Source organism: Salmo salar, chromosome 09 (assembly GCF_965601325.2).
Source record: "Salmo salar chromosome 09, fSalSal1, whole genome shotgun sequence".
NCBI classification, from domain to species: domain Eukaryota; kingdom Metazoa; phylum Chordata; class Actinopteri; order Salmoniformes; family Salmonidae; genus Salmo; species Salmo salar.
Genome location: NC_138299.1, coordinates 116,300,000 through 116,315,088, shown reverse-complemented (window position 1 = coordinate 116,315,088; position 15,089 = coordinate 116,300,000).

Here is a 15,089-nt window from a genome sequence, read left to right as displayed (position 1 = left end):
TGTTATTCTGTCTCTCACTGTTCAAATAAACCTACTATTAAAATTATAGACTGATAATTTCTTTGTAAGTGGGTATACGTACAAAATCAGCAGGGGATCAAATACTTTCCCCCCCACTGTACATATAAATGGTAGATTTTGATAGACAACACTCTAAAGTTTCTAAACTGTTACAATAATGTCTGTGAGTATAGCAGAACTTATTTGGCAGGCAAAACCCCGAGGACAAACCATCCAGGATTTTCTTTTGGTTGAGGTCACTGTGTTTTCTATTCGTTTTCTATGGCAAACTAGATTTATGAGGCATCTGGTTGCAGTTCCTATGGCTTCCACTAGATGTCAACAGTCTTTAGAAATTGGTTGATGTTTTTCCTTTGAGAAATGAAGAGGTATGGCTGTTCGTTGTGAATGTCAAGCCAAGTGGACTCTTTTGTTTGGTGCGCGCGACCTGGAGCTCGCTCCACTTTGATTTTATCTGCTATTGAACACAGTATATTCCGTCTTAAATTTTATCGATTATTTACGTTTTAGGATACCTAAAGTTGGATTAGGAAAGTTGTTTGAAATGTTTGGACTAAGTTTATATGTAGGTTATTAGATAATTTGTAGTCATGTTGGGTGAGTTGGAACCGGTGTATTTCTAGTTGGAACCGGTGTATTTTGGAACCGCTTCCGCTAGCAGAACGTCTAGCCGTAACAGGTTTTAATCTATTTTTATTGGCCAGTCTGAGATATGGCTTTTTCTTTGCAACTCTGCCTAGAACGCCAACATCCCGGAGTTGCCTCTTGTCACGACTCCCACCGAAGGTGGCGCCCCCTCCTGCTCGGGTGGTGCTCGGCGGTCGTCGTCACCGGCCTACTAGCTGCCACTGATTCCTTTTTGTTTTCCCCTTTCTGTTATTGTTTGCACCTGTCCTTAGTTGGGTTGATTAGCGGGGCTGTATTAGCTAGTTGACCCGCCTGCTCTTTATGCAAGATTGTTTCTCTGTTGGTTGCTTTGTTACGCACTGTATTGTATTTAGCGCTAGTGCGTGGGTTTACGCTCACTGTGTTTTGTCCCCTGTGTTTGGGGCACTTAGATTTTTGTGTGCGCTGAGTTCGCTATTTGGGGTGGCAGGTGTTTTTGCTGTGTCGCTCATTAAAAGCCATCACCCGTATTGCTGCTTCCTGCGTCTGATTCCTCCTCCACTACGCCTAAGCATTACAGAATCCCGCACCACCTATGGAGTCAGCAGGAGCAGCTGCCAACCCCCTTCCCTCGATGGAGGAAGGCGTGCTCCATCATACATCAGTCCTCCACCGAATCGGATCCGCGATGGATCAAATGATGGAGAGGATGGACCGATGTGAGAGGAGTGGTCTCCTCTCTCCACCTCCGGCTCCTCCGACGCAGCCACCTCCGCCTCCCACTGCGTCTGGCTCTGGCGCGCTTCGTCTGCCGCTCCCGAGGGAGTATGATGGAGCGGCGGCTGGGTGCCAGGGATTTCTGCTCCAGCTTGAGCTGTACCTGGCCACCGTCAGACCTGCTCCCTCGGGAGAAGAGAGCGTGAGTGCCCTCGTTTCCTGCCTGACGGGCCGAGCTCTGGAGTGGGCCAATGCAGTCTGGAATGGTCCGGACTCGGCGAGGGACCACTATCCAGAGTTCACCCGCCGCTTTCAGGCCGTGTTCGACCACCCTCCGGAAGGAAGAGCGGCGGGTGAGCAGCTGTTCCACCTTAGGCAGGAGACGAGGAGCGCGCAGGACTTCGCGCTGGAGTTCAGGACCTTGGCTGCTGTGGCGGGGTGGAACGACAGGGCCCTGATAGACCATTATCGGTGTAGTCTCCGGGCGGACGTCCGCAGGGAGCTAGCCTGTCGGGACACCGCTCTTTCTCTCGATGAGCTCATCGACATGTCTATCCGACTGGACAATCTGCTGGCTGCCCGCGGGCGTTCGGAAAGGGTCCTGTCCGTTCCACCTCCGTGCACCCCCGCCGCTACTCCTATGGAGTTAGGGGGTCTGTGCCAAGGGGCACCGGAGGATGTGGCTCCTCCTGCACCAGCTGTGGTCAGAGAGGACACACGGCCGACCGGTGCTGGAGGAGTCAGTCTGGGAGTCGAGAGGGCAGGCAGAACACTTCTCGGTCACCCCAGGTGAGTCAGCACCAAACTCACCCAGAACCCCCTGTTGGTCACATGTTCTTATTCATTTTGTTTTCTGATTTTTCTCCCTCTTCCCAGCATAGGGTGCTAGTCGATTCAGGCGTAGCTGGGAACTTTATGGATCGCGGACTCGCCATTAAGCTGGGCATTCCGCGAGTGCCAATAGATCCTCCCTTCCCCGTGCACTCCCTAGATAGCTGGCCATTAGGGTCAGGGCTAGTCAGGGAGTCTACGGTTCCACTGGACATGGTAACGCAGGGGAATCATAAGGAACGGATTAGTTTCTTTCTTATCGATTCGCCTGCGTTTCCGGTGGTGCTGGGGGTCCCCTGGCTGGCTGATCACAATCCCCGGATTTCGTGGAAACAGGGGGTTCTCCAGGGGTGGTCCGAGGAGTGTTCAGGGAGGTGTCTAGGAGTTTCCATAGGTGCCACGTCGGTGGAGAGTCCAGACCAGGTGTCCACCGTGCGCATTCCCCCTGAATACGCCAATTTGGCGATCGCTTTTTGTAAAAAGAGGGCGACCAAATTACCACCTCATCGACAGGGGGATTGTGCGATAGATCTCCAGGTTAACGCTGCCTTTCCCAAGAGTCACGTGTACCCCTTGTCACAGGAGGAGACGGTGGCTATGGAGACATATGTCACGGAATCTCTGGGACAGGGGTACATTCGGCCCTCCATCTCACCTGCCTCCTCGAGTTTATTTTTTGTGAAGAAAAAGCAGGGAGGTCTGCGTCCGTGCATTGATTACAGAGGTCTAAATGCTATCACGGTGGGGTTTAGTTACCCGCTACCTCTCATCGCTACGGCGGGGGAATAATTTCACTGAGCAAAATTCTTCACAAAACTGGATCTCAGGAGCGTGTATAACCTGGTGCATATTAAGGATGGAGACGAGTGGAAAACCGCATTTAGTACCACATCGGGCCATTATGAGTACCTCGTCATGCCGTATGGGTTAAAGAATGCTCCAGCCGTCTTTCAATCCTTTGTAGACGAGATTCTCAGGGACCTGCACGGGCAGGGCGTGATTGTTTATATCGACGATATTCTGATATATTCCGCCACCCGCGCCGTGCATGTGTCCCTGGTACGCAAGGTGCTTGGGAGACTGCTGGAGCATGACCTATACGTCAGGCTGAGAAGTGTGTGTTCTCCAAACGAGCCGGCTCCTTCCTGGGTTATTGCATTTCCACCACGGGGGTGGTGATGGAGTGTGACCGCGTTAAGGCCGTGCATAATTGGCCGACTCCAACCACGGTGAAGGAGGTGCAGCGGTTCTTAGGGTTTGCCAATTACTACCGGAGGTTTATCCGGGGTTTTGGCCAGGTAGCGGCTCCCATCACCTCACTGCTGAAGGGGGGGCCGGTGCGTTTGCGGTGGTCGACTGAGGCAGACGGACCCTTCAAGAGGTTGAAGGTGCTGTTTACTGAAGCACTGTTTACCGACACTGGCTTGAGGGGGCTAAGCACCCCTTTCTCATCTGGACCGACCATCGGAATCTAGAGTATATCCGGGCAGCTAGGAGACTGAATCCGCGTCAGGCAAGGTGGGCCATGTTCTTCACCCGGTTTAGGTTCACGATTTCCTATAGACCAGGCTCCCTGAACACGAGGGCCGACGCGCTGTCCCGTCTTTATGACACTGAGGACCGGCCCATTGATCCGACTCCCATCATTCCAGCGTCTAGTCTGGTGGCACCGGTGGTATGGGAGGTGGACTCGGACATCGAGCGGGCATTAGTATTGGAACCTGCGCCTTCACAGTGTCCCGTGGGTCGCATGTACATGCCGCTCGGTGTCCGTGATCAATTGATTCGGTGGGCGCTCACTCTACCCTCTTCGGGTCATCCTGGTGTGGCGAGGACAGTGCGGAGTCTCAGGGGGAAGTACTGGTGGCCCACCTTGGCTAAGGACGTGAGGTTCTATGTCTCTTCCTGTTCGGTGTGCGCCCAGAGTAAGGCTCATAGGCATCTTCCTAGAGGGAAGTTACAGCCCCTCCCCGTTCCACAACGGCTATGGTCGCACCTGTCAGTAGACTTCCTGACAGATCTCCCCCCGTCTCAGGGGAGCCCTACGATCCTGGTGGTTGTGGATCGGTTTTCAAAGTCCTGCCGTCTCCTCCCGTTGACCGGTCTCCCTACGGCCCTGCAGACTGCGGAGGCCCTATTTACCCACGTCTTCCGGGACTACGGGGTGCCGGAGGACATTGTCTCTGATCGAGGTTCCCAGTTCACATCCAGGATCTGGAAGGCGTTTATGGAGCGGCTCGGACTCTCGGTCAGTTTGACCTCCGGTTATCACCCCGAGAGTAATGGGCAGGCGGAGAGGGTGAACCAGGAGGTGGGCAGGTTTCTGAGGTCGTATTGCCAGGACCGGCCAGGGGAGTGGGCGAGGTACATTCCTTGGGCGGAGTTAGCCCAGAACTCACTTCGTCACTCCTCTACTAACCTGTCACCCTTTCAGTGTGTTTTGGGTTACCAGCCGGTCCTAGCACCTTGGCACCAGAGCCAGACCGAGGCTCCTGCGGTGGAGGAATGGGTACATCGCTCCAAGGAGACCTGGAGAGCTGTCCAGGAATCCCTGAAGGAAGCCAGTGGACGGCATAAGAGGAGTGCTGACCTCCACCGCAGTGAGGCACCCGTGTTCGTACCGGGGGACAGGGTCTGGCTCTCGACCCGGAACCTGCCCCTCCGCTTGCCCTGCCGGAAGCTGGGGCCGCAGTGTGTGGGGCCCTTCAAAGTCCTGAGGAGGATAAACGAGGTGTGTTATCGTTTACAACTCCCTTCCTATTACCGTATTAACCCCTCATTTCATGTGCCTCTCCTCAGGCCGGTGGTAGAGGAAGGTGAGGTGCCGGAGGTCCCTCCGCCCCCTCTGGACATCGGGGGCTCTCCGGCGTACAACATACGGGCCATTCTGGACTCGAGACGCCGGGTGAGGGGCCTGCAGTACCTCGTGGACTGGGAGGGGTACGGTCCGGAGGAGAGGTGCTGGGTGCCGGCAGAGGATGTCTTGGACCCATCCATGTTGAAGGATTTCCATCGCCTCCGTTCGGATCGCCCTGCGCCTCGCCCTCCGGGTCACCCTCGAGGCCGGTGTCGGCGCGCTGCATGAGCCGCGTGTCGGGGGGGTACTGTCACGACTCCCACCGAAGGTGGCGCCCCCCCCTGCTCGGGTGGCGCTCGGCGGTCGTTGTCACCGGCCTACTAGCTGCCACTGATTCCTTTTTGTTTCCCCCTTTCTGTTATTGTTTGTACCTGTCCTTAGTTGGGTTGATTAGCGGGCTATATTAGCTAGTTGACCCGCCTGCTCTTTGTGCGGGATTGTTTCTCTGTTGGTTGCTTTGTTACGCGCTGTATTGTATTTAGCACTAGTGCGTGGGTTTACGCTCACTGTGTTTTGTCCCCTGTGTTTGGGGAACTTAGATTTTTGTGTGCGCTGAGTTCACTATTTGGGGTGGCAGGTGTTTTTGCTGTGTCGCTCATTAAAAGCCATCACCCGTATCGCTGCTTCCTGCGTCTGATTCCTCCTCCACTACGCCTAAGCATTACACCTCTTCACTGTTGATGTTGAGACTGGTGTTTTGCGGGTACTATTTAATGAAGCTGCTAGTCAAAAACAAGGACATTTCTAACCCCAAACTTTTGAACTGTAGTATATATTGTTAAACATAGCATTCACGCGCACCATAGTTGCTCCCTGTGGGCATATAATATTAAGTCACAGAAGCTGGACAAAGATCCAATATAAAGAGAATGTACACTCATGTTTTATACTGCTCCCAAATATGTTTTATAAACATAATGGAACCATCTTACATAACGCATTCACATTTCTCCAGAAAAAGCAGACGGCTCGTAAAATTCCATTGCATGCGAGCTGAACATTCTCATCGCAAAACCAGACCGGTGATTCATTCCATTAAGTTAGGTTTTTAATCAAATTAAATGTCGAAACAAGCAATCTGTTTTTTTAAACAACTATATTTCTAAATAGCTTGGGGTCAGAAGCATGATATAATAAAATCGACAGGATAAAAAAGACACTCCGGATTGCTGTTGAACCAGCCTTCGTTATAGCTTTATGGGCCTAGGTTAAAGGAAAATTATTTTTTTTTTCAACTTCATATTCATCATTTCCAGCAGCATCCCAACATCAACATATAGTATGTGAAAATGGCGCGTTTCTATGTTTTGTAGTAAAAAAATATAAAGATAAGTGTTTCCAATGTCATCATCAACCAATTAGTAGACAATTAGTAGGCAATGCCTACTCAAAATGTGTCAAAATCACACGATACACAATGATGATGTCATTGGAAACACATATCTTCCTCTATCTTTTTTACTATAAAACATAGAAATGCACCATTTTCACAAATGTTGATGTTGGGGTGGTGTTAGAGATGATGAATATGAAGTAGAACATTTTTGAAGTTTACCTTTAAGGGTAGCCTACAGGAGGGCTTGGTTTTTAATCATACTGTATGAAATGGAAAACAAGCAATTGTTACAGGAAAATAAGTTCTAAAGGGTCACCAGCATCATCTCATCTCGTTTCATGATGGGCATATGGACACATGTAGCCTACATGGAGGGGTTTTACGCACGTCCAAAACGGGAGATGGCTAAAATAATGTAGGCCTACACACTAGCTAAAAAGTGGATGTCCGCTCACTGTTTTGCTGCTCCCAAACTTAAATTTTTAATAAAGCTTTGGTGATGAAGATTTATTTCAAAGCAGTCTCACGAGCCAAACCCTATATTGATAGGCTTGGCTACTTGGCGAACACATTGGGTAGGACAAAAAAACAACCTTCATTGAGGGGAGGCTATATGCAAGTTTTTTGAGTTGTTTTATGTTTATTAATACAATTACCTGCACAAAATTCATATCTCCTCTCTTGTTCCATGAGCATAATGGCACTGTGTGTCAAGGCTGGATAGGTTGCGCTTCCGCTCACGAAATCCATTACCTCTAAGACCTGTTTTTCGTTGGACTTAAATCTCCCGATATGCCCTGCATGAAATTGTCACTTTTGTGCTTGTTTTCAAGGGCACGCCTCAAATATTGCCACAGCGCAAGCAAGCGAGCTGATATTAGACTGGTAAATTGCTGGAAAACGTCAGAGCGGCAGTTTTACTTGCCGAAATAGTGCATTTGGCACTTCATCCTCTGTAGCTCCAGCCGAAAATAGAGCCCTGAGCTTCTTCTCTTGTAATTGATCTGCTCCCTGTGAAAAGGAAAGGATATGACGTCATGGCAGCTTGTCCATATACATGGTTTTTATTGGTTTACCATAGTGAGAGGAATATGCACTGGCCACGTGTATACCTCAAGAATATTGGAATGAATAGTTAATTCATTAAAGGGATAGTTACAAAATTACCTTGGTTTACCTACTCTGTAAGTAGTCTATGGACAAGTTAAGACAGCAATCCATGTTTTGATTTTGTTTACCTGGCCGCTAACTTTTTAGCATTTGTGGCACAAATCCAAAATGTCATTAGGGTGAACTATCCCTTTAGGTTGTGAAATTAAAACGATGTACAGGTTGCATAATATGACAGCAGAACTGCTTGAAAACGAATTAAACTGCTCAATCTCTTTTGTGGTTTACTTATAATGCATGCAAATATACTTTTATATATTTTTATTAAACATCACTATTTCATACTGCCTTTGACTACCTACATGTATATTCTCATCATAGTTTAGGATCTACAGACAACAAGGTTGGGGTTAATTAGAATTGAAGTCAGTCAAATTAATATTACATTGGAATTCCTGTTTACTTCCCGAATTGACTGACTTCAATTCGAATTGACCCCAACCCTGACAAACAAGCACTCTGCTGGACATAGTCATGGTTACAACACAACATCCATATGCATTTAAACATATGGAACTAGCTGCACATTGGAACTAATGACGTTGATATAATTTGAGAACCTGTCATTGATCAATTGCACTTCAATATTGATTATCAATCCATTAATCAATTCCATAATTACTTCAAATCAAGAATCATGTACATTTTCAGGAAAGTGTTGGCCTACATAGTAAACTCAGCAAAAAAAGAAAGTCCCTTTTTCAGGACCCTGTCTTTCAAAGATATTTCGTAAAAATCGAAATAACTTCATTGATCTTCATTGTAAAGGGTTTAAACACTGTTTCCCATGCTTGTTCAATGAACCATAAACAACAATGAACATGCACCTGTGGAACAATCGTTAAGACACTAACAGCTTACAGACGGTAGGCAATTAAGGTCACAGTTATGACAACTTAGGACACTAAAGAGGCCTTTCACGGACTCTGAAAAACACCAAAAGAAAGATGCCCAGGGTCCCTGCTCATCTGCGTGAACGTGCCTTAGGCATGCTGCAAGGAGGCATGAGGACTGCAGATGTGGCCAAGGCAATAAATTGCAATGTCCGTACTGTGAGACGCCTAAGACAGCGCTACAGGGAGACAGGACGGACAGCTGATCGTCCTCGCAGTGGCAGACCACGTGTAACAACACCTGCACAGGATCGGTACATCCGAACATCAGACCTGCGGGATAGGTACAGGATGCAACAACAACTGCCCGAGTTACACCAGGAATGCACAATCCCTCCATCAGTGCTTAGATTGTCTGCAATAGGCTGAGAGAGGCTGTCCTGTTGTAAGGCAGGTCCTCACCAGACATCACCGGCAACAACGTCGCCTATGTGCACAAACCCACCGTCGCTGGACCAGACAGGACTGGCAAAAAGTGCTCTTCACTGACGAGACGTGGTTTTGTCTCACCAGGGGTGATGGTCGGATTCGCGGTTATATTCAAAGGATACACCAAGGCCTATACTCTGGAGCAGGATTGATTTGGAGATGGAGGGTCCGTCATGGTCTGGGGTGGTGTGTCACAGCATCATCGGACTGAGCTCGTTGTCATTGCAGGCAATCTAAATGCTGTGCGTTACAGGGAAGACATCCTCCTCTCTCATGTGGTACCCTTCCTGCAGGCTCATCCTGACATGACCCGCTAGCATGACAAAGCCACCAGCAATACTGCTCGTTCTATGCTTGATTTCCTGCAGGACAGGAATGTCAGTTTTCTGCCATGGCCAGCGAAGAGCTCGGATCTCAATCCCATTGAGCACGTCTGGGACCTGGATTATTACATTTCTGTTAGTCACATGTCTGTGGAACTTGTTCAGTTTATCTCTCAGTTGTTGAATCTTATGTTCATACAAATATTTGCACATGTTAAGTTTACTGAAAATAAAAGCAGTTGACAGTGAAAGGATGTTCTTTTTTTTGCTGAGTTTATAAATTATGTTTTTTTTAACTTTAAAACAACTTTACACACTTACATAATTTGATACTGCAAATGTCAATGCAAAACTTTTGTTAAACATTATAATATGCTCTTGTAGATTCGTATGTTTTTGTCATGACTTGTCATGCAATATTTCACACACAGAGGTTTAAACGATAATAATACACTGCAGAGGAAATGTTTCATGTTACATTATTTCAAAGCTATGTTTTAATGGCAGTATTATGAACATGTTTTCAGTACATAGGATATATTATTAAATATGTCAATTAATCTTGCTGGGGATGAGGAGGCTTTAAAAGTTTTGTAATGTTTAGACAAACCTCTGACATTCTGAACAGCTTTTTATCAAGAATGTGGGGCATTAGTGGTTAGAGTGTTGGACCAGTAACCGAAAGGTTGCAAGATCGAATCCCCGAGCTGACAAGGTAAAACGCGCGCCCGACGGCGTCCCCTGTCCGGCCGTCTGGGCTTACCTGACTTGCCTAGTTAAATAAAGGTAAAATAAAAAAATAATTACCACATTTGTTTTTGTACATTGGTTTGTTTTGCCAATTGTTTAGCTTTTCCTCCTTTGAATCCTCTTTAACACTAGAAGTATACCCTGAGTGTACAAAGCATTAAGAACAGCATTAAGCGTCAGAACAGACTCAATTCAGGGCTGCATTGCAGTGCTAGCTGTGCCACTAGAGATTCTAGGTTTGAGTCCAGGCTCTGTCGCAGCCGGCCGTGACTGGGAGACCTATGGGGCGGCAGACAATTGGCCCAGCATCGTCCGGGTTAGGGGAGGGTTTGGCCGGCAGGGATGTCCTTGTTCCATCTTGCACTAGCGACTCCTGTGGCGGGCCGGGCGCAGTGCACACTAACACGGTCACCAGGTGCACATTGGTGCGGCTGGCTTCCGGGTTAAGTGGGTATTGTGTCAAGAAGCAGCGCGGCTTGGTTGGGTTGTGTTTCGGAGGACGAACGGCTCTCGACTTTCGCCTCTCCCGAGTCCATACGGGAGTTGCAGCTATGAGACAAAATTGTAACTAAGGGTACATTTTTGCTGTATAGAGCAAATATTTCAACAGTGTGAATAAGAATAGAATTTGGATAAAGCCCCATAAAAATAACAGAAACAAACAAAAAAACAGAAATGACAGAATAAGACCAGTACCGTATGTCAGGAACTCTGACCAGACACCTTCATACCTATGCTGTCTATGTTGTAAGATTGATGTAATTCTCTTCATGTCAGCAAGTTCCCCGCATAGACCTAACCACATCTTTTGAGGGTGCATGTTAATCATTTTTTCAGCATTTTGTTACACATTTCCTTGCTGCTGCTAAAAGATAATCTATCAATTTAAGTGGAGAGGATTGGAGTGTATTCACAGGAACAATACCTAGCAGGAAATGACATGGGTCTGGTTGAACAATAATACCTGTGATGTCCTGTAATACGGAGAATTTCTTACCAAAAAGACTGGATTTTCGGACTTTGCCAAAATATATGTGATTTAAGTTCCCATTTGTCCACACTGCATCCAACACGTAGCGGACATTCCTTTTTTCCTTTTATTAAGTTTATCAGGGCTCATAAAAAAACTATGTAGTACTTTGAATTGAAACTCCCTTGTTCAGTTACATGTAGTGGCTTTTTTAGTATTTTCCATATATTCCCCCAACTCTCCTCTGATATCTGCACCTGAAATTCAACCTGCCATGAGTTCCTAAGACCATGTAAATATAATATTTACATGTTAAGGATATTGTGATACAAATTTGAAATGGTTCCAATGTTTTCCCCTTGATAAAGTAATTCAATCATCTCGTCAATAGGAGTAATCGGCTCAGCCAGTTTTTGTAACAATCCTTTTTCAACAATGAATTGCCTTACTTGAATGTATCTATAAAAAGTGTTTTGGGATATAATGAATTCCTCCTAGATTTCTTTAAATTATACATTTTTGTTAGCCTTTGAATAGTTGAGAGACTCTACAAAGCCCTCTTTCCTCCCATTCCCCAAATCCTTTGGACATATTAGTAGGAAGAAAGGCTGGGTTGCGGAATATAGGCGAGTGTCTAGAAATGTCATTACTCAGTTTATATTGGCGTTGAACTTCCCTCCATGTCTTCAATGTAAGAGTAATAATTTGGTTTTGTTTAATCCTGTCAATAGAAATAGGGTCTGCTATAAAGAAAATACAATGTAAAGAAATATCACAATACTGACTCTCAATTTCAAGCCTGACAACTCCTTCGGTTGTTGAATCCATGATGCTATGTGATTAAGTTTTTTTAATTTACCTTTATTTAACCAGGTAGGCTAGTTGAGAACAAGTTCTCATTTGCAACTGCAACCTGGCCAAGATAAAGCATAGCAATTCGACACATACAACAACACAGAGTTACACATGGAATAAACAAAACATATAGTCAATAATACAGTAGAACAAAAGAAAACAAAAAGTCTATATACAGTGAGTGCAAATGAGGTAAGTTAAGGCAATAAATAGGCCATGGTGGCGAAGTAATTACAATATAGCAATTAAACACTGGAATGGTAGATGTGCAGAAGATGAATGTGCAAGTAAAGATACTGGGGTGCAAAGGAGCGAGATAAATAAATAAATACAGTATGGGGATGAGGTAGGTAGATAGATGGGCTGTTTACAGATGGGCTATGTACAGGTGCAGTGATCTGTGAGCTGCTCTGACAGCTGGTGCTTAAAGCTAGTGAGGGAGATATGAGACTCTAATCTCCTGCCAGCTAAGCCGTTCTCAGGCCGTTGTTTCTCTCCCTAACTTAGGGAGGCCTCTTCTCCTGATCCTTTCCCAAGGTCGTCTTATCAACTCTGCCATGCTCATTTTGAAGTAGTAACAGTGTCCTAGTCTTAAAAAGTCTACTCACACACAGCATTGGATTATAGTCTTTAACCTCTTCGCTATAGGGGGCAGTTTTTCACGGCCGGATGAAAAACGTACCCAAATTAAACGGCCTACTTCCCGGGCCCAGAGTCAAATATTTGCATATTATTAGTAGATTTGGATAGAAAACACTCTGAAGTTTCTAAAACTGTTTGAATGGTGTCTGTGAGTATAACAGAACTCATATGGCAGGCCACACCTGAGAAGATTCCATACAGGAAGTGCCCTGTCGGACAATTTGGTCTCCTTCTGTGGCATCTCTATCAAAAATACAGCATCTCTGCTGTAACGTGACATTTTCTAAAGGCTTCCATTGGCTCTCAGAAGACGCCAGAAAGTGTAATGGGGTGTCTGCAGTCTCTGGGCGAAGTACAGGAGCTCTGTTTGTGAGTGGTCAGGCTGGGAACAGTGACACTGGAGATGCGCTTTCATGAGAATTCTCCATTTTTTTCTTTCAGCCTTTCAATGAATACAACGTCGCCCGGTTGGAATATTATCGCTATTTTGCGAGAAAAATAGCATAAAAATTGATTTTAAACAGCGTTTGACATGCTTCGAAGTACGATAATGGAACATTTTGAATTTTTTTGTCACGAAATGCGCTCGCGCGTCACCCTTCGGATACTGACCTGAACGCACGAACAAAACGGAGGTATTTGAATATAACTATGGATTATTTGGAACCAAAACAACATTTGTTGTTGAAGTAGAAGTCCTGGGAGTGCATTCTGACGAAGAACAGCAAAGGTAATCCAATTTTTCTTATAGTAAATCTGAGTTTGGTGAGGGCCAAACTTGGTGAGTGTCAAATTAGCTAGCTGTGATGGCCAGGCTATGTACTCAGAATATTACAAAATGTGCTTTCGCCGAAAAGCTATTTTAAAATCTGACACCGCGATTGCATAAAGGAGTTCTGTATCTATAATTCTTAAAATAATTGTTATGTATTCTGTGAACATTATTCATGAGTAATTTAGTAAATTCACCGGAAGTTTGCGGTGGGTATGCTAGTTCTGAACATCACATGCTAATGTAAAAAGCTGGTTTTTGATATAAATATGAACTTGATTGAACAAAACATGCATGTATTGTATAACATAATGTCCTAGGAGTGTCATCTGATGAAGATCATCAAAGGTTAGTGCTGCATTTAGCTGTGGTTTTGGTTTTTGTGACATATATGCTTGCTTTGAAAATGGCTGTGCGATTATTTTTGGCTGGGTACTCTCCTGACATATTCTAATGTTTTGCTTTCGCTGTAAAGCCTTGTAGAAATCGGACAATGTGGTTAGATTAACGAGAGTCTTTTCTTTAAAATGGTGTAAAATAGTCATATGTTTGAGAAATTGAAGTTATAGCATTTTTGCGGTATTTGTATTTCGCGCCACACGATTCCACTGGTTGTTGACTAGGGTGGGACTTCGACAAACGTCCCACCTTGCCCAGGGAGGTTAACACCCCAGCAGTTCTACAATCTAAGCTCGATGCCCTCAATCTCACACAAATTATCAAGGAAACCAGCAGGTACAACCCTAAATCCGTAAACATGGGCACCCTCATCGATATTATCCTGACCAACTTGCCCTCCAAATACACCTCTGCTGTTTTCAATCAGGATCTCAGTGATCACTGCCTCATTACCTGCGTCCGCTATGGGTCCGCGGTCAAATGACCAACCCTCATCACTGTCAAATACTCCCTAAAACACTTCTGCAAGCAGGCCTTTCTAATCGACCTGGCCCGGGTATCCTGGAAGGATATTGACCTCATCCAGTCAGTCGAGGATGCCTGGTCGTTCTCTAAAAGTAATTTCCTCACCATCTTAAATAAGCATGCCCCTTTCATAAAATGTAGAACTAAGAACGGATATAGCCCTTGGTTCACTCCAGACCTGACTGCCCTTGACCAGCACAAAAACATCCTGTGGCGGACTGCAAAAGCATCGAATAGTCGCTGCGTTTTGCAACTGTTCAGGGAAGTCAGGAACCAATACACACAGTGAGTCAGGAAAGCTAAGGCTAGCTTTTTCAAACAGAAATTTGCATCCTGTAGCTCTAACTCCAAATAGTTCTGGGACACTGTAAAGTCCATGGAGAACAAGAGCACCTCCTCCCAGCTGCCCACTGCACTGAGGCTAGGTAACACTGTCTCCACCGATAAATCCATGATAATCGAAAATTTCAAGAAGCATTTCTCTACGGCTGGCCATGCTTTCCTCCTGGCTATCCCAACCCCGGCCAACAGCTCCGCACCCCCCGCAGCTACTTGCCCGAGCCTCCTCAGCTTCTCCTTCACCCAAATCCAGATAGCAGATGTTCTGAAAGTGCTGCAAAACCTGGACCCCTACAAATCAGCTGTGCTAGTCAACCTGGACCCTCTCTTTCTAAAATTATCCGCCTCCATTGTTGCAATCCCTATTACCAGTCTGTTCAACCTCTCTTTCGTATCGTCCGAGATCCCTAAAGATTGGAAAGCTGCCGCGGTCATCCCCCTCTTCAAAGGGGGTGACACTAGACCCAAACTGTTATAGACCTATATCCATCCTGCTCTGCCTTTCTAAAGTCTTCGAAAGCCAAGTTAATAAACAGATCACTGAGCATTTCGAATCCCACCGTACCTTCTCCTCTGTGCAATCCGGTTTCCGAGGTTGTCATGGGTGCACCTCAGCCACGCTCAAGGTACTAAACGATATCATAACCGCCATCG